General features: G+C 41.3%; 1 protein-coding gene across 2 annotated transcripts in view; it reads left to right on the plus strand.

The window, feature by feature from the left end:
- The window catches only part of TENM2 (teneurin transmembrane protein 2), a 996,821-nt gene that overhangs the window by 564,253 nt on the left and 411,258 nt on the right, over window positions 1–21,310 (plus strand). The window lies entirely within an intron of this gene.

Below are 21,310 nucleotides of genomic sequence, written 5' to 3' on the forward strand. Positions count from 1 at the left end.
GTTGTTTGAATATATTAAGAATCTCTCTAACTTTGCTGTGGTCCATAGTTTTCACTGAGCATTACATCTCCTGCATATGTGCACACATGCACGTGCAAATGCCCCTTTATTTTTAAAGATTGTATAAGTCATAAAATGAGTGAAGGCTGGTTATTTAGATACACATAGTCCTGGCATAGTTAAAAGATCTCTTCTGCCTTATTCCTTCAGGTAAGATTTTTTTCTACTTCTAATGGTCAATCCTCCTAAAATCATATCTACCACTAAGTGTTTTTTAGACTGCTTCCACCATCTTTGTGTTTGTGACTGTGTTTGGAGTCAGTTTGAGAATGCCATGCTGAATGAATTCTGGGTACAACAGTCTGTTCGTGTGCCTGCATTCCCACATCTGAATTTTTTTCAAGTGCAAAAACCTGTCTGTTACAAATCCATTGTCATTGGACCAGGTTTACTAACATTACCAATACAATGCAAACTTTTTTACTGAAAGTCCAGTCTTGTATATTAATAGAAAATACACTATAGCAGAGAAGGCTCATACTTAATGGATATTATGGAGAGTAGTTTCTGCACATACAGCACTGGATACTTACATTCAAATACAGTAAGTTAACTGTTTGTTTAAAAATGCATGCATGTGGGTGTATGTATATACAAGTGCACTTCTAAGCAGCCAACTTACTGGATTTACATCTGTGTGTATAATAGTAATATACAATACACAGTATAATTTAATATTTCAAAAGTTGTTGTTGCATTTGGTCACATTCTATCCTCAGTTTCACTGGTGAAAATGAAGTCACAAGAGTTGCTCCAATGTAACTGAGATCAGAATCTGGCCCATGGTACCTAGCCTTAGAAAGTTCTGAGTGGCAAAAGAGTTTTACGAGTGAGCTACTTTTGAAAGCAGTGGAAGTATGCATGGATGTATGGGGGCCCAGATGATTTGCAGCCCAGTATTTGTTATACCCTCAGCTAATTTAGAGAAATACTCACTTCCATGGTCCTGCAATGGGATCTTCATGCATGTGCCGTACCCAATATGGAGTTCCATAGAAATCATCATAACTCTGCTCAAGGATAATGATCTTCCATACCCTTTAGCAAGACTTAGGTGTTCAGCCATGCAATTTGATGACTCTTTTAAAGTCAATGTACAAGTGATTGCTAGCAGACAGAGTTGGATTTGGAACTCAAAAATTAATTGATATGGAGGGCAAGGATGGGGGAAACTTAATTAAATCTCAGTTAGGCTTCCTCGGAAAGTAAAAATACTATTAAAAACAAAAAACAAACAACCCCACTTGTCCTCCAAGTATTGAACAACTAGCACTGTGATGCACCCTTCTGTATTCTCTCTCGTTTTTGGAATATGACCACTGTAGCAGCCCTGACATTTGAAATTGTAATTTATTTAAATGAGAGAGTTTATTTTTGTGCATATTTGAACTGAGGGGAAGGAACTGCACCAGATTTTCATATAGCCCAAAAGATTCATGTCACAGAATAGATCATTTTTGCCCATATCTACCCCTACAGCTCTATTAATATGTTAGTTTGCCACTTGCATAAAATCAATCCCTAAGCACGGTCAAGTATGTGGAGGGTCATGGGTGTGTGCTTGCATATCTATCTGTCATTCCAATTCTCTATTTTCAGTCACATTTTGTTCTAGAATTACACAAAATAAATCACATTTTAGGTACAGTTTTATATATACCTCAAAAGTTCCCTAACCAATTTGAGCCATAATTTAAAAAATAAAAAAAAAAGATAAGTATCATGTCTTTTTGTCTGGGAACATGTATGCCAGCTGTCAACCTGCTGCCAATTAAAGTGTCCCCAGAACCGTGAAAGCCCTCAATACTAGGGTTTATATCAGAAACACTGACAGCACTGCAAGCAGCTGCTCTGAAGCTTTTTAGAATTGTAAAGTTATACGACTGTGTGCCAAGTTCTGAAAGTCCAAAGAAGCAGTTTAAAAATGAAATTGTATTATATTCAAAAATTGTTTCGGTATGTTTAAAAGTTGAAAATAATCCTCTCTAGTTCAATAAAAAAAGAAATATCACTGCTTTATAAACCCACTTCAGTCATTCTCTCTCTTTTTTTAACTTTCCCTTTGAAGCTAAACACTTGATGGATTAGCCCAGTGCTAAAGAAAATGCCCTCTTTTATGTGTGGAAGCTTGGTAATTGCTGCAGAAAGATGCTTAGTGGCTCATAATATACATATAATCAGATTAGTTTTGAATCCTACCTCAGCTGAGAATGTAGGAGTAATCCAATTCGTGGCTGTTTACCTTGGCTTTTTCTGATGATTTTACCCTTTCTGCTTGCCTCAAAGGGTGCCAGGAACCAGGTCACATCAACATCTTAGTAAACAGGGCAGGTAATTGTTTAGTAGTGCAGTAAAGGAGTAGGTTTAAGCCTCTAAGGAGGACATTTTTGAAACTATTAAGACTAATCATGTTGTTTTCTGCATATGCCACTTACAACTGTAAGGCCTGGTTGTGCAGTTAAACTCTCAAGTCATATACAACTGTGTAGTGACAAATCCTCTCCCAGAGCTTTGAGCACATGGCTATCTCTGATCCCTTAATTGATTCCACCATGTAGGACTTTTAACACCTCTCTTCAAGGGGGCAAATATCATGCCGTTAAGTTGTGCAAAATTGGAATAAATTAAACTCAGATTAAAGTGGCAAAGTTTCAAAACTGGATGTTATCTGGAAGCTCTGGGAAAGACCAAACACATGGGCCCTTGAGGTCTTTGATTAAAGCCCTTTTCTTTTTCTTTGACCTTTAATAGAACTTATTCCTTTATGGTAATAGCTAATTATGAGATGGGAGGCAGCTGAAATGTCAGTCAAAAAGTTTAAAAAGTGAACTACTTTATTCTCCATCTGGTTCAAATGAACCAGAAATTCCTTTATATTCAAGGCAGTTGAACATTCTTTTCCCTCTCTTTCACTCATTCTCTCCTCTTGTCCATGCAAGACTTTTTTCAGGAAATCTCCCATTACTGCACAACTACCATTGAAGCTTTATCTATTATAGTACGAGTGGGAGGGTTAGTATATTCAGATTGCTTGTGTTTTTACCATTATATCACCTAACTTTGTTCAGAGTGGGTCTAAGGGGTAGGCAGAAATTGGCCCTTAACGTTTTAGCTTATTCTTTTAATTCAGATACAAAATTACACCAAAAGGCATGCCAATTTTTAAGTATGCTTATTAGTATGGTTTTCTTTTAAAATTCATTCTGTCTTTATTGTCAGGCAAATTTACATCTAGCTTTATTAACTATGTATCAACACTGATGCATAGTGGGGAGGTTGAAGTTTATAACAAATGGATATTCCCTCTGAGTATCCCAAGGGTTATAATTCAAATCACAGTTGCTCCTCTTGTTTAGTGGTGATGCTTGGAAATTGAATGTTCTTCAATTACCTGCCATCCTGGGCATTTCTTTGGATAAAACACTTACTAAGAATCAGACCAACTGTCTGCAGTTCCTAATACATAGAAGTGTACTTTAATAATGGCCTTGATATAGATTGCCACTGTATTAGACCAATACAAATATGCACAATAGCACGGCTTGCAATGGATGACCTATTAAGAAGATAAATGAACAGAAGCATTTTCCTTGTTCCATATGTTACATCTCTTTTTAAAATGCTGACAGGTCTTTTATTTTGAAATTATATTTAACTGTAAACTGTAAAGGATTGTAATGTTGCCCTCCCAAAGATAAGAACTAAATCACTTTTACCTGTTGCCAGGTATTTGGAAGTGCAGAAACTGTAGTACAAACCCTGGATTTAAAACGACCTGGTAAAGATGTGCTGAATTGTTTTAATGTTCATCAGGAGGTGGCTAAAAGGATAAAGCGTTCATCATTTCAATATACATACTATGGTGGCAAATAGAAGTCAAAAGATACTTAAAATGATCTTCACAATGCATAGTGATTTTTCTTTTTTGTGTATGTGACTGAGAATTCTGCTGTTGAAATGTGGTTAATCTTTTTTTGACAATTTTTAACCGGCTTAAATTAAATTTTTAAAAGTGTAGAAATTGATGTTCTGCCTACTTGCAATATATCTTAAAGATTCTAGCACTTCAAAGAAAAACACTGAATGTAAATCAGATGCAAACATTTTCTGTATCCAACTTGACAAAATTTGTTCAGGTTTCCTGGGGTAATGCTAAATTAGAATGGTGTTTTGGTGTCAGTCCAGTAGAAGTGTTAATCTCTTCTCTTTTGTCAGAGTGGAAATGAGGATGTGAGGGCATTTTCTCACACCCAGGAAGACACAGTACATGGTATCAACTCAGTAGATGTTTGGATAGGATACTTAACGCAGAATCCCTCCTCCCTTACAGTCAGGAAGACTTGTGTCGGTTTTTAGTCTGCTGGAATTTACTATGTCTGACAGATTTTTTTTAAAGTAGTCAAATATCTTTTTCTTTTCTTACTGCAGGGTAAATTAGGTCTCAGAAACAGTGATGTGTATTATAGTCTATACCAGCTCCAGAAGCTGAAAGCATTTTTTTTAATGAAGCCAGAGAGATGGAGTGATCTGCTTGATAATAAAGCTTAGCTTTAATGCCAGCTCCATGCTGTTACAGCATATTACTAAACAGCAAGAAATGTGGCACAGATGTTGTGGCAGCCATATTTTACACCCTCCAAAAGGTCATGTCGCTTGTTATTACATTCAGAATCAATATTAAGTGAGTGTTCCAAATTTCAACTGTCAGTTGAATTTATTGCTGCAAACCAAGGCTGAAGGGTTTTCGACTGTGATTCAAGCAAGCTAACAAATTACTAATATGGGGCATGCTTAGTAGAAACAGGTGACCCACATATCAGAAGAAAAGGGCAATTTCAAATATCTGCAAGAAAATATTGTAATAGTCACTAATAGGAAAGATTCACAAATAGACCAAATAGTTCTTAAATGGAAGCAAGATTTTTCTTTTAAAAAAATGCCAGTATCTGTAAAGTTTTCAGCTTCTGTCTTTTTTCAACAAATAGTCCAATCTCCATTTGACACATACAGAAATCATTTTCAAGTTCAGAATTTTAGCCTATGTATGAAAGTCCTGCTTTCTGATAATGGATTTCTGTAACTAGAGTGGTAACACAAGCGAGTTTAATGATTCCAAGAAAGGAAATACACAAACTCACCAGTTGTGTTGGGGTGGTCTTATGATTAATGTTCTGAATGTTGTGTTTGCTTTGTATTGACTTTTGTAACTTCCAAGAGCTAAGATAAATTGAGATATGAAAATAGCCAGTTTCCTTTTAAACTGAAACGATGTGTGCTGAAAACTAATGCCATTATATGCAGAATCACCTGGATCAGTTTTCTCCAAATTGTATTGTTTATCTCAGTGTTTTAGCCTTTACTAAAACTATAATGGTTACAATTAAAAACATTCCAGTTTTGCCCGAGATAACCTGATCTCAGTATTTTCAGTATTCCCTAGCTATCATTTTTTAGCAGTTTGGGGGGGGGGGGAAGGGGAAGCAAAAGAGGGAGTTTGATTGGAATTATTTGTTGTTGTTTTTTGCTTTTGGCCAGTACCAAGGTAACTTGATTTAGGCAACTGACATGTTTTTTCAGTGTAGCCAATGTACTTCGCAGTTTGTCCTTCCTTGACCCACCACCTTGCTTTTTCCCCCTTGCTTTTAGGACTATTTGCTTTTGCTAACGGTGCCTTCTTAATAACTAAAATGCCTTGTTAGCAACTAGATTCTTAAAATAATATTTTTAAAGAAATGCTGGGCTTGTGGGGGTGGGGGGCTGATAAGTCTTCAACTATTTTAAGTGCTGTTATAAAGAGGACAGTGATCAGTTGTTTCCCATGTCCACTGAAGTAGGACAAGAAGTAATGGGTTTAATCGGCAGCAAGGGAGATTTAGGTTAGATATTAAGAAAAACTTCCTAACTCTAAGGGTAGCTAGGCTCTGGAATAGGCTTCCAAAGGAGGTTTTTAAAATCAGGTTGGATGAATGACTGTCAGGGATGGTCTAGGTTTACTTGGTCCTGCCTCAACACAAGGGGCTGGATTTCATGACCTCCCGAGGTCCCTTCCAGCCCTACATTTTTGTGTTTCTATGATTCCCTCCTGTAATTGTGAAGGAATTCCATCCACTTTCAGATGAGTGGAGAGAGATTATTTCAGCCAAGCTGCTCATTTATATAATTTCTTCATGTTGCTTCAGTCCCAACATTCTTCATTCTGTTTAACATAAGTGCCACATACCACAGTTTGTGACACTTGAAGCTAAAGATGTAAAAACAAAACTAAAGTACTAGGGAGCAGTCAAATAGAAATAAGAGCAATTAGAGACAAACAGTCCCTACGGTTGCCTTTTGGGTGTTTTTTTTTTTTATCTTTTCACCAAGGAATTAGTAACTTTCAGTTTCCTACATCTCAGTATCTTTCTCTCATATGTGCCAAAGAAAAAGCAATGCTTGTTATGAGAAGTCTGCTTTTAACCAGAAAAGTAAGCATAGGTGAGAGAAATAAGCCACGGTACCATTTCAAGACATCAAATATTGTGCTGTGTTTTTGGCTAAAGCAGACATCTCTGGTAGTCAAACTAAAATATAGAAAAGCATTTTTTCATTTAAAAAAAATAGGAAAAAGACCCACTAGGCTCAAGTTATTCCATTTTTTGTACATTGGAGAGACTAGAATCTGATATGAATGAGGACACAACTAGGGAAAGAGAAGATGACAGGTCCTGTTCAATAAAATGTACTGGAGCAGCCACTAGATAAAAGGATGCTGTAGTCAATTGGCCACTATGGTATCTAGCAGCCTTAAGCAAGCACAAATTGTGTGTGTATGAAATAGATTACAAAGCTTCTGAAACCATATATTAATTGAATTCAGCCTCTGTCTTTCTTTGGGCAAAAGCCGTCATTCTCTACTCTGTTCTCTCATATATCTTCTTCCTTGTACTCAGGGTCCTGGCCACTCATAGTCTTTTCTTTGTTTCCGTTGTTCTGTAACCACTGTTTCAGTTTTCAGTGGCCCTCTAAGATTACAAATCAACAAGAGATCAAACACTTGTTAAAAACTTCAGTCCTGGGGGAAGAGGCATTTTCAGGGACAGTGTAAAAATGAGCATAACTTGAAATTATATGGGATCCCCTTATTGGCTTCGCCCGCCCACTGCTAAAGGATCCCCCCCCCCAGTCTAAGGGGGGAGTCCACAGGACCTGGAAACCAAATAATTATGGGGGACAACTAATGAACACAGGGACAGGAGTGCGGTCAAAGGGTCAAAGGAAGGGAACCTGACAGGGACACCGAGCAGAGAACCCCGGACAGCGCTCACTGCTCCTCAAAAGCGTCAAGGGAGTCAGTGGACGCCGCCCAGAGGAACTCTGTCCGGAGGCATGAACGGACAGAGGATCTGAATACAGCAGAGTAGTCCTATTGGGATCCAGGACGTGGGCGGGCAGAGCTCGTCCACTACAAAAGGATCCCCCCACAGCCTAAGGGGGAGATCCACAGGGCCTGGAGAGCCAACTAATTACAGGGGACAACTAATGAAAAACAGGGACGGGAGTGCGGTCAAAGGGTCAAACAAAGGGAACCGGATGGGGACACAGAGCAGAGAACCCCGGACAGCGCCCACCGCTCCTCAAAGGCGTCAAGGGAGTCAGTGGACGCCGCCCAGAGGAACTCTGTCCGGAGGCATGAACGGACAGAGGATCTGAATACAGCAGAGTAGTCCTATTGGGAATCCAGGACGTGGGCGGGCAGAGCTCGTCCACTACAAAAGGATCCCCCCCCAGCCTAAGGGGGAGATCCACAGAGCCTGGAGAGCCAACTAATTACGGGGGACAACTAATGAAAAACAGGGACGGGAGTGCGGTCAAAGGGTCAAACGAAGGGAACCGGACGGGGACACCGAGCAGAGAACCCCGGACAGCGCCCACCGCTCCTCAAAGGCGTCAAGGGAGTCAGTGGACGCCGCCCAGAGGAACTCTGTCCGGAGGCATGAACGGACAGAGGATCTGAATACAGCAGAGTAGTCCTATTGGGAATCCAGGACGTGGGCGGGCAGAGCTCGTCCACTACAAAAGGATCCCCCCCCAGCCTAAGGGGGAGATCCACAGAGCCTGGAGAGCCAACTAATTACGGGGGACAACTAATGAAAAACAGGGACGGGAGTGCGGTCAAAGGGTCAAACGAAGGGAACCGGACGGGGACACCGAGCAGAGAACCCCGGACAGCGCCCACCGCTCCGCAAAGGCGTCAAGGGAGTCGGTGGACGCCGCCCAGAGGAACTCCGCTCGGAGGCGTGAACGGACAGAGGATCTGAATACAGCAGAGTAGTCCTATTGGGAATCCAGGACGTGGGCGGGCAGAGCTCGTCCACTACAAAAGGATCTCCCCACAGCCTAAGGGGGAGATCCACAGGGCCTGGAGAACCAACTAATTACGGGGGACAACTAATGAAAAACAGGGACGGGAGTGCGGTCAAAGGGTCAAACGAAGGGAACCGGACGGGGACACCGAGCAGAGAACCCCGGACAGCGCCCACCGCTCCGCAAAGGCGTCAAGGGAGTCGGTGGACGCCGCCCAGAGGAACTCCGCTCGGAGGCGTGAACGGACAGAGGATCTGAATACAGCAGAGTAGTAGAAGGCAGATATACTGGCCACTGGATAGACTGTTCCCTGACTGACCAGAGCAGGGGCTGCTCCAGGCTAATGAGAACACCTGACTCCAGTAAACCTGCAATGAGTCAGGTGAGGCCGTTAAGCTAATCTGAACACCTGACTCTAATTAAGGCCCTCTGATACTGTAAAAGGGCTCACTCTGGTCAGGCTGAGGGAAGCCAGGGAGCTAGAGGATAGGAAGTGAAGCTGAAGGGCTGGGTAATGAAGACAACCTCAAGCCACTGGAAAGGGAACCCTAAGGTAAGGGTGAAGACGGTGTTAAGAGAGAGAAGTGGGAAAGCTGTGGGGAAGTGGCCCAGGGAAATGTCAACTCTGACAGTGAAAGGTCGGCTGCCAACAGCTGCTGCCATTAGGGTCCCTGGGCTGGAACCCGGAAAAGGGGGGGTACCTGGGTTCCCCCGAACCTGCCACTACAGAAACACCTCCTGGTAGGGAAAGACAGGCCCCTGTCAGGACAGGAGGCTAAACTGTTTGGGAATAAACCCATAGGAACAACAGAGACTGTGGGAGTTCTCTCACCAACCTCCTTGCTGGCTTATGATGAAAAGGGCTCAGTAGATTGTAACACTGGCCCTAGAGAGAGAAGGGCTATGTGGAGGGTTGCAGTGAGCCTCTGAGGCTAGCATAAACCTCCTGGAAGCGCGGGACCCACGGGGACAAGGTTGGAGCTCTGTCACAGTATCTTCACTGAAAGACTTATGAAAATAAGTTGCTATTTGTGTGCAGTTAACCAGTTCTTAATCATTTGTACTAATTTACTGCTTTAAAACTATGAGAGACTCAGGACCATATTTTCACACCAGATTACAACCACTTGGCACCATTCAGGTGGTATACAAAGGTATTAATCCAGCTGCAAATGTCCAAACAGGAATTCCCTTGGCATAGGGAAACTCCCTGCTGCTGCATCTCTGCCTCTGCCTGGACCTTGTGCCTCTGCCCAGCCTGTCCTGGTAGAAAAGGGCATGTCAGAGGCAAGAGAGGGGGAGTGGTGGAGCTCTGCTTTGCTACTCCATTGTCCAGTGATGGAGAAAGGACCCTATGTCAGTGGCACAATTTATATCTATCTAGTAGCAACTCTGAGTTGTGTTTGGGTTGGGGGCAGCTCCTCAGAATTAGAGAACCAGAACTGGGTTCTGGATTCTACATCATTCTTTCCTAAGTGGAGCAGAGAGCATGGGTGCAGGAGACAATCTGGCCATTTTTCTACCCCTGTTTTATTTCAAAACAGAATTAAGTAAAAATATTTTGGTTGGTTTTAAATGCTCTTAAAATGAGATTCTGTATGCCAATTTCCTGCCTACAGAAAATGTTCTGAAAATGATTTATTCAGTGATTATTCTTATCTCTTGTGCAAATGAGTTTCCAAATCTAAGCTGGGCTCTTTTGCAAGTTCTGTCTCAAGAGGCCATAAGACTTCTCCTTTTGTCAACAATTTCACTGTGCTGGTAGATTGTGATAGTTCTGCAGGGAGAGGTGACCTGTCAAGTACCTGGGGCCAATCCCATAGAGAATTTTGAATTATCAGGGCTGAGACATTGAACTGGAGTTTTATTCATTGTGGAACCAAGACAGAGAGCGCAGCCAAGGGGAGATGGGCTCACAGCAGCCTGTGTTCCTAAGCTGTTTTTGTAGCACTTACAGCTTTTTCCAGAGCATGCAGCTTTATTCATAGATCAGTTATCTTCCCGTTTTTTCCTCTCAGTTTTTTTCTGGATTAAAAAAAATATTTTCTGGGCTTTTGTCTAAGTTTTCCCCCTTTTAATCACTTTCTGTCCCAGAAAGAACCTCTTTTTGCTGTACTGTGCAATGGCCCACATTGATGCTCACCTTTGTTTTAGAACAGGTGATTGTAGACACCAGCCCAGACTCAGTCAGTAGCTGCCTGCATGTGGTGCAGTATAGCTGAGTTGCAAGGGGATTCACCCCTGAGCCCATCCGGAAGCAGAGCGAGATTGCATGTGGATCTGTGCCTGCATTCCTAGGAAAGGCCAACTTGAGTTAGTGCCTAGAGAGGGCATTCCACTAGGAAGATTTCTTGGTGGGGGGCAGGGATAGCTCAGTGGTTTGAGCATTGGCCTGCTAAACCCAGGATTGTGAGTTCAATCCTTGAGGGGGCCATTTAGGGATCTGGGGCAAAGATTGGGGATTGGTCCTGCTTTGAGCAGGGGGTTGGACTAGATGACCTCCTGAGGTCCCTTCCAACCTGATATTCTATGATGGAAACTTGTAGTTAGCCTGGAGAGCAGTCTTTGAAAGTTATAAATGCTTCGCCAACCTGTTGCTAATTTCATTAGCTTAGATGTCTTTTGGCTCCTTCAGATGGCCAAACTCTGGATTTGTATATAAAAATCTGGGACCAAAAAAAAAATCTGTTTTGTAAAGCCAATTAATACTTTGAGGCAGGCCCAAAGCTTGGGGAGATACCTGGTCACTCTAGGCAGTTTTTGTTTACCAAGCTATTTCCATGTTTCTGCTTTTTCCCTCTCAAAAGCTCCCCGGTCCAATGTATTTCAGCAGACTTTGAAGAAGTGTCCCTGTTTTTTCTCTCCTAATGTCCCTAATTAGAGCATTCAAGTGTTGACAGGCCTGCCTATCCTGTAGACACACAGAGGAGTCCAGAGCTGTCCATCTGGCACTTTCACCAGCACTAAATTCAAATATTCATTTAAAAGGAAAAATATTGTAGTGTTAAGTCTTGAAAACACTGAATTTGCAATGGAAGTGTTGACAGACACATACTTCTGTTCCTAAATGTTAGTTAAGGCATATGTATCTATTTAATTTTTATTCACATATTTAATTGTCCTTTTTGTGAAAGTGTGGTTGGTGCTGGAAGGGTTCTCCTAGTAACACACATCAATAGTAAACCTCTTTGAAAGACAGATTCACACTAATATACTCTGAGCATATGGTTACCTAAGGAGGAATAAAGGGTGTAGCTATCCAATAGAAAAGTGTAACATTGGCCAATCTGCTGCCCCTGCTAGCAGTTATGCCATTATATTAAATATGGTCACTGACCAGTGGATGCAGTTAGACAGGGAATCTAGCAGTGTGACAGTACAAAGAATTTTCTAAAATGAGGGAAGTGGAGAAAACTGCTAGTCTCCTTAAGAAGTGTGTGTTCCTGGAGGGGGAAAAAATAAAATAAAAGCCATAGCATATGCCTGCCTACACCCAAGAAGGAGTTTGTTTCCCCAAGTAATGTTACTATGCAAGTACAGTCCAAAGTTCTTTTCACCCCCCAAATTACATTATATTTAGGGATTTGTAGAAGCCACTTACAATATTTTCTAAGTTAGAAGTAATGTGAGCATCCACTTACCCATTGTATAATAGCTGTAAGCAAGCAGATAGGCCTGAAATCATTGAGAATATCTTGGTGCTGTTGCAGAGAAGTGGGGGCCTTTTTCAGTACATGTGCATTATTGTAGCTGAAATATTTCTATTTCAGGTTACCCAGTATATTTCAGATTCAACATCAGAAGATTCTGTTTTCTTTAAAGATGGTAATTAACTTTTATGTTACCTCAAAATTATTGCCTCTTGGCCTCATTCTATTGAATTAGGACTGATGCCATATGTCAAATCAGACTGCTTCTTAAAGGAGGAGCGGAGAAGGGAATTGTGGCAAGCTGAGAGCAGGGATGATAAAACATAGCCATCATCCCAGTTGGGTAAAAAGTGACTGCATAACTGTATCCAGTGTGACTTATTTTATTACTTTAAATGAGTTGAGAGCTCTCTAATGGTGCCATTCTTTCTTAACAATTTAGGTTAGTGTTGTCACTGATGTACAGTAGGCCTTCAACTGCTGATAAAGCTTAAAAAAAAAAAAAGGAAGGAAAAAGATGTTCTGTTGAGAAATGAGGAAAGGGAAAAAAGGAACCAAACCAAACAAAATTCTCTCATACTCACCTTTAACTGTCTGTAGAGTTATGCAAAAAGAAAAGGAGTACTTGTGGCACCTTAGAGACTAATCAATTTATTTGAGCATAAGCTTTCTTGAGCTACAGCTCACTTCATCGGATGCATACTGTGGAAACTGCAGTTTAATATCAGCCACACTATCAGAGGCTCGTTCACCTGCACATCCACCAATGTGATATATGCCATCATGTGCCAGCAATGCCCCTCTGCCATGTACATTGGTCAAACTGGACAGTCTCTACGTAAAAGAATAAATGGACACAAATCAGATGTCAAGAATTATAACATTCATAAACCAGTCAGAGAACACTTCAATCTCTCTGGTCACGCAATTACAGACATGAAGGTCGCTATCTTACAACAAAAAAACTTCAAATCCAGACTCCAGTGAGAAACTGTTGAATTGGAATTCATTTGCAAATTGGATACTATTAATTCAGGCTTAAATAGAGACTGGGAGTGGCTAAGTCATTATGCAAGGTAGCCTATTTCCCCTTGTTTTTTCCTTATACCCCCCCCCGACGTTCTGGTTAAACTTGGATTTATGCTGGAAATGGCACACCTTGATAATCATACACATTGTAAGGAGAGTGGTCAGTTTGGATGAGCTATTACCAGCAGGAGAGTGAGTTTGTGGGGTGGGAAGGGGGTGAGAAAACCTGGATTTGTGCTGGAAATGGCCCACCTTGATTATCATGCACATTGTAGGGAGAGTGGTCACTTTGGATAAGCTATTACCAGCAGGAGAGTGGGGTGGGAGGAGGTATTGTTTCATGGTCTCTGTGTATATAATGTCTTCTGCAGTTTCCACAGTATGCATCCGATGAAGTGAGCTGTAGCTCACAAAAGCTTATGCTCAAATAAATTGGTTAGTCTCTAAGGTGCCACAAGTACTCCTTTTTCTTTTTGCGAATACAGACTAACACGGCTGTTACTCTGAAACCTGTAGAGTTATGCTGGCTCTCCCTATTTTCCCCTTGTTTATTCCACCCACCCCCCACTGTTCCTCAGACATTCTTGTCAACTGGTGGAAATGGCCCACCTTGATTAACACTACAAAAGGTGTCTCCCACCCCACTCTCCCACTCGCCTGCTGGTAATAGCTCACCTTAAGTGATCACTCTCGTTACAGTGTGTATGGTAACATCCATTGTTTCATGTTCTCTATGTATATAAATCCCCACTGTATTTTTCACTGAATGCATCCGATGAAGTGAGCTGTAGCTCATGAAAACTTATGCTCAAATACATTGGTTAGTCTCTAAGGTGCCACAAGTCCTCCTTTTCTTTTTGTGGATACAGACTAACATGGCTGCTACTCTGAAACCTAATTACACTGGCTGTCAGGTACACACTGATCTCCAGTATCAGCGAGTATCATTTTGTCTATTTAACTGTACAGTCAAAAAAGAATGTGTCACATCTAAATTATTCCTTGTATTACTTTTAAAAGTTGGGGGGGGGGTTTCCAAAATTCTCTTTCCAGAATGAACGTCTCCAATGCCCTAATTCAGCAGAGCATTTAAGCACATGTTTAAATTCATCTCTGTTGAGCAAATCATTTAGGCACATTGAATCAATGACATTTAAGCACATTCCCAAAGTTACACACACCCTTTGCTGAATTGGGCCTAAAAGTTCATCTATTTGTTCATTATTTATTTAATGAACGAAAATGCTTCTTCAGGTGCTCCAGTGTTCAACTGTGATTCTTTTAAAGCTGCTTTCTGATCAAATTTGAACCAAAACTACTTTTTTGGTCTGTTCTCCATGCAAAAATGTGAAATCTCTAAAAGTTTCAGAGTTTCTGCTTTGGGTCTAAAGAAAGTGAACTAAGATAAAGACCTGATAGCCCACTAATGGTTATTTTTAATCATTAAAACCTTGTTTTAAACAGACTTGCATTTCATGTACTGGAAAGAATGGTGCGGTGCATTGGTTATGGCACTAACATAAGACTTGGAAGATTCAAGTCCCTGCTCCACCACCGGCTCCTTGTGTCACCTTGGACAAGTCACTTAATCTCTGTGCCTCAGTTTCTCAACTGCAAAATGAGGATGATAACACTACCCTAGCTCACAGTGGTGTTGTGAGGATACATAGGTTAAAGATTTTGAAGCACTCAGTTACTGTGAAAATGGGGGCCATATAAGTACCTAAAATAAATAGATTAAAAGCTTGCCAGTTTTGCATTAGATAAATAGTGGTTATTTCTGTATTTGCTGTATTGCCTAATTTTTCCCTTTGTTTACCATAGGCAACACTTAAAACTACTGGGAACACAATAGCAAAGAATGATGAGATCAAGTTATTTAGCTTTTAAGGCAGATTCTCAAATGTGATCGTGTACTACTACTTGGTCCTCCAAAATGACTAGTCATTTAAGGAAAATGTCATTATATGATTTCACATCACTCAGTTGTTGATCTGTACCTATTAACTTTGTCTATATAACCGGCTTTGTTGTGGCTGTTCGTTTTGCAGGTTATCTTGAGTTCTCTGTCAAATTAGATTTTTCATAACTAGCATTATTCTCTCACACCCAGAGCCTTTTGCACATACTCCCAATAGTTAACAAGCACATATTGCAAACATTATGTGCTCATTAGGGCAGAAGTTAGCATTGAAATTTTGAACTCAGGTAATCTGGTATTTAATTTCAGTTGGATTCCAGTTCAATTTGTCATTGGTACAGTACCACTAGCTGCACAGTAGGTTTTGCTCAAGGCTGCTGTCTGTTGTTTGTTTTCCAAGGTTGCTAGCGCATAGAGATAAGTGTATTCTCCTTTCAAGTTTCTGCCTTTCTATAATTATTACACTACCTCCAATTTAAAACATCCATATCCTAAACTCCCTAACTAATGAGATCCCTTATAAACAGTTGACATGTAATGGATGCGTGAAACTGAGAGATTAAGTGTTTTGGATGTGAAAAAACACTTTGTAGAAAAGAGCCACTCATCACTTTATTGCCTCTTGAATGTGCAAGGTAGATATTAATGGATCTTAGTCAACCTTTGTTTTAGACCCAGCCAATTAGTTTGTTGTGAGTAGATAAAATAAAATAAGCTGAGTCAACTGCAGATCACATTATTGATTTATTGTGGGGAAATGACTTTATTAGGCAGTTAATATTCATTTTTATATAAGCATGGGAAATGTTACAGGGATGCTAAACAAACACTACATGAATCTATTACAATTAATAGATTGTAAAACCAGAAGGGACTACTATGATCACCTCGTCTGAGCTCCTGCAAACCATGCCACAAAAACTCACTCAGTAAATTCTGCTTCAGACACTTAGTATGATGGTTATTGCATAGATACCAGTTACCTATTGCAGACGTATTTGTGGAGATGTAATAACTTCAGGACTAATGTTAGCATCTCATAGCCAGGATTGGGCCTGATATGTATTTGGAAAAAAATACTGGGGTTCCCAGAATTCAAACCACAGGAGACTGCAATCATGCCATGGCACTGTAGGGAAAAAACATCTGCAGCAGCCTGAGGTACGGGGAGACAGATGGGCAAAGTGGGGTAGAAGGGTATTGAGACTGAATATGGTCTGTGGCGCCCAAGTAAATATGGATCGAGTGGCCAGGAAAATGACAGATCTCAATGTACAGAAGCAGATCCTTTCCTCCATATCCTTAATTGAAGTGCCAGACGTTGGGAGGACTGTGTTTGGCCACAAGTGGGCTTTGGGGAAAGGGAACGCTCTGTACCATGGGCTGTGTGGTTTTACACTGCTGCAGATTTTGTTTTTTCACCACTTTATGCCTGCTTTTTGTCCAGCAGTATGATTAGCTATTACAGTCCATGGTGGTTGGTGATTTCTATAATTTTTTAATATAAACTGCTTGCCTTTTTTTTGTGATGTGCTACTATCGTCATCACTGAGGATACAACCAAGGATCTTTAACACCTACTCTACACCTGCAGTAGAATCTCAGTTACAAACACCTCAGGCCTGGAGGTTGTTTGTAACTTTGAAATGTTCATAACTGAACAAAACATTATCAATGTTCTTTCCAAAGTTTACAACTGAATATTGACTTAATACAGCTTTGAAACTTTACTATGCAGAAGTAAAATGCTGCTTTCTCTTAATTTTTTTTAGTAGTTTGTGAAAAACAGTACTATACTGTATTAGCCTTTTTTTTTTTTGTCTCTCTCTGCTGCTGCCTGATTGTGTACTTCCAGCTCCAAATGAGTTGTGTGGTTGACTGGTCAGTTTGTAACTCTGATGTTCATAACTCTGAGGTTCTACTGTATCATTTTGCTCTCCTGATAGGGATCTGCGCTTCAGGGATTGAACCTGCAGACCTTCCGTACCAGAAGAGTAGCGTCTGTGTACCTACATACATATACATATATATGGATTTGCTAAAACAGCAGAGTTCTTGTTGGCTTGACCTGATGGGGGGGGGGGGCTCCACTTATCACTTGGAAGTGCTGCTACCTGCAGATCACATGAATCTCAGTTTGATTCAGTGAGACACACACAGCATCTCCACCAGCCAAAGATATAGAAGAGGCAGTGGGGGGAAGGACAAACTCTGTCCTGAGTAATTGATTGGCTTGCAATTAAGAATGCAATAGGTGTATTGCTATATGTTCAACTGTGTTCATGTTTGAATGCCACTGTTTTGCATTATAGAGGTTTTCACTATGGGAAGGCTTTCAACCCATCCTTAAATGACAGAATCATAGGACTGGAAGGGACCTCAAGAGGTCTTCTAGTCCAGTCCCCTGCACTCAAGGTAGGATTAAGTATTATTTAGACCACCCCTGACAGGTGTTTGTCTAACCTGCTCTTAAAAATTTCCAGTGACGCATTATACAACAGTTTATTCTGTTTAGTGTGAATAAGTGTAGTTGCTTTGCAGTGCAATTAATGATGTTTAGTCTGGGCCAGATTCTAAATAAGGAACAGTGTCTGATTGAAAGGACTTCACAGTGAGGAAAAGGCACTAAAGCCTGGGGAAAGGCAGGGTTGAGGGAAGTAATTCTCAGTCCCAACATGTGCTTCAAGGCCTTCTAATTCATTCTTCTAGAGCCTATCCACAGCCAGCTGCTGTAGGATCTGGGGAGTGGGAGTAAAGGATAAAGTTTGCTGCTTCTCCAAACAGGCTTGATTCCCAGGGATATGCACTATGTACAAACCCATTGGCCACAAACTGTTCATATCTACTTGGCAGTGGGGGACGCACTGTTCTCTCTGATCACTCTGCCATGTACAAGAGGGTGTGGACTTTCTGCTACCTGGTCAACTGCTGCAGTGGCAATCCTGTTTTAACTTTGACTCATTGTACCAGAGAATGCTCAGACTATGAGATAAACTCTGTCTGCATTCTGTTATTCTGTCAGTAGCTAGATGCAAAGGAGGGTGTTTACATTGCAAACTGTTAACTGTGGAATGTTACAAAAAGTTATTATTTTTGTTTGTTTTTAGCAGAGAATGAATTCAGTTACGAAGCAAACCCTTGAAGTAATGAAAACGTTTCCTCCTTGCTTTGGTCAGTTCAGAATTGCACTGACATTGTAGGAGAAACCTTCCTAATATCTAGAGGTGATTATACTCATTTGCCTTTATGGAAATCTCTAATGGAATGCTTTTCTGCTGCATCTCTGGATTGGCCAGGCACTGTTCCAGATTTTCTACGAAGATGATGAAACATTCGTGTTAGTCTGAATATGTGTAGGTGCTTTGTAATGCAATTAATGATGTTTGAACAAGGCTCCTGTCAACTTTTATTCTCCAACAATGAGTCTGACAGTTATACCTAATAGTAGCTTTCAAATGACTTATAAATTAAAGACTTGCAACTTTGTAAGCTTGAGGAAAAATTAAGCGATGCCTGAAATTGAAGGAAATGATGAACACTCATGGATAATGTTTTGATGGGTTATTACAGCTCAATATAAGGTGTCTTGGAATCATCTGAAGTCTCTGGATTCTTTTGTGCCCATGTGTGATGATTTCCCCCCCCCCCCAGTGATGTGATTTTTCACCACTATAAAGTTGGAAGCTGGAGAGTATTAATGGCAGATTCCTACTCTGCTTGTTAAAACATGTATTATATCACCCCTCTGCTGAGATAATATAAAGGATACCAAATTCAAGAGCTACCTTAAGAACTTGATTTCCGCAGTTTGTAAAGACCCAAGTGATCCCTAGATTTGACTTGTTCGGTGGCGGTGTGTAAATTGAAGGTGTGCTGCTCTTGTGACACCCCTTACTTACTGATCCAATAAAGTGGGTTTGATGGCAGCTGTGGAGATCATCATCCACCCAGGCTTTTTGCCGAGGGAAATATGCTATTAGAATATAGACATTTGTGGGGAGGGAGGAAGAAGTGGGGAAAAAAGGATGTCCGTGAATGTAGCCCAGAAAGAGGGAGATGAGTCATAGCTCCACTCAGATTCCTGAGACACAGCAGCTACAGAATAGAAATTAGTATGACTCTTTTTCATTTCTTTAATCTTTAAACTATTACTCCTAAAATGTGATGAGACTGAAATAGCTGCCAGCTTCAAATGCTATTTCTTATCAGTTCCTTTTAAGGTGAAGGAATTGAGTGCCAAGCTTATATCATACCAGCCCTCTTGTTTTCACTTCTTTTCCCTTGAGTTGTATTATTTTATTTATTCATTGTGTATATAGTGCATAGGAATGCATAGTGCTTTATAGACAAGTAAATCAGTGGCCAATCCCAGTCCTGAGGCGCTTGCAAACTAAGACACAACAAAGCAAGTGATAAGAGACAAAGGGTAGGGGAAGGGTGAGGGTTATAACAATGGAAGACAATGGGCTTCTTACATGTGCATATTGTATGTATCTATTTTTAAACTAATTAAGAAATATTTGGGGATAGTGTTTGGAAATAAGGCGTGATGGAGCTTAACGATGGAGGTGAAGCACAAAAAGTATGGGATGTGAAGAAGAATGATATTGCATGACACAGGGAGAGCCAGATTATTCCTGGCTCTTGTGTGTGGGAGGGAGAATGCAGGAAATTTTCCCTTCTGTGTAGTTGCAGTTTTTGCGCAAAGAATGCGGAGACTGCTCCCTCAGGAGGACGTTCTTAATCCCAAAGGGGATGGGGTGGAAGTGGAGCCTCATTGCCCATGAACCCCACTGCACCAACTCTCAAAGCAAGTTAGGTATACTAAAGAAAGCAAGCTACATACCCTGTATACGGCCCACACACAGGGTATATCTCCAAAAATATAGACCTAGACCAGGTTCCCAAACTTGTTCCGCTGCTTGTGCAGGGAAAGCCCCTGGTGGGCTGGGCCGGTTTGTTTACTTGCCGCGTTCGCAGGTTCGGCTGATCGCGGCTCCCAGTGGCCGCAGTTCGCTGCTCCAGGCCAACGGGAGCTGCTGGAAGCGGCGCCCGGGCCACGCACAAACCGCAGCCACTGGGAGCCACAATTGGCTGAACCTGTGGACATGGCAGGTAAACAAACCGGCCCGGCCTGCACAAGCGGCGGAACAAGTTTGGGAACCACTGAACTAGACTATAATCAAGGAGGATGCTCCAAGCCTAGGGAGTAGTATGAGGCAACAATAAGAAGCCAAGGAAAGTGTGGGCCCCTTACTGAATGAGGGAGGCAACCTAGTGACAGAGGATGTGGAAAAAGCTAATGTACTCAATGCTTTTTTTGCCTCTGTCTTTACGAACAAGGTCAGCTCCCAGACTGCTGTACTGGGCAGCACAGCATGGGGAGGAGGTGACCAGCCCTCTGTGGAGAAAGAAGTGGTTTGGGACTATTTAGAAAAGCTGGATGAGCACAAGTCCATGGGACCGGATGCGCTCGACCGTCTCATGGTCACTGCCTCCCAGGTTCCCATCCACTTTTGCTTCCTCTACTAATTCGTCTCGGTTTGTGAGCAACAGGTCAAGATGAGCTCTGCCCCTAGTTGGTTCCTCCAGCACTTGCACCAGGAAATTGTCCCCTACACTTTCCAAAAGCTTTCTGGATTGTCTGTGCACCGCTGTATTGCTCTCCCAGCAGATATCAGGGTGATTGAAATCTCCCATGAGAACCAGGGCCTGTGATCTAGTAACTTCTGTTAGTTGCCAGAAGAAAGCACCTCATCCCCCACCTTGTCCACCTCATCCCCCAGGTCTGGTGGTGTATAGCACTAACTCATATTAGTGACCTTTTTATTTTGCTGGATATTCGGAAAGTTCAGTCCAAACACTGTTGATGGGATAATGTATTTTCAGATATTGTGTTTTCATTTTATGAAAGATCATTTCCACTGATTGCTTTCATAGTCTCAGAAAATGTTCCTCTTTTATTACCAGTGATCCTAAATGTGTCACATAAAAATGTGTCTGAGTTTCAGAACTGGGGAAATGGAAAGAGGAAGATGTTAAGAATGTCTTTGGAAATCTGAGTAGAATTTATTTCTCTACCGTGATCGATAACACAATTAATCATTCTTAATCAAAGAATGATAATATCAAGAGTTCCCTGCCATGTTCCAAAAATATTCCACAGAAATATTAAAATTGTTGACAGTCACTGCTCTTTATTCTAATATTGAGCTTGTGGAGCTGGAAACATAACAAAGATGTTGCCGTGGTTCATGTTTTGGGGCTTAATGAGAAGAGCCAGATGCATAACTTTTCATTTACCAAT

This window comes from Lepidochelys olivacea, assembly GCF_965140295.1.
Source record: "Lepidochelys olivacea isolate rLepOli2 genome assembly, chromosome: 8".
NCBI lineage: Eukaryota > Metazoa > Chordata > Testudines > Cheloniidae > Lepidochelys > Lepidochelys olivacea.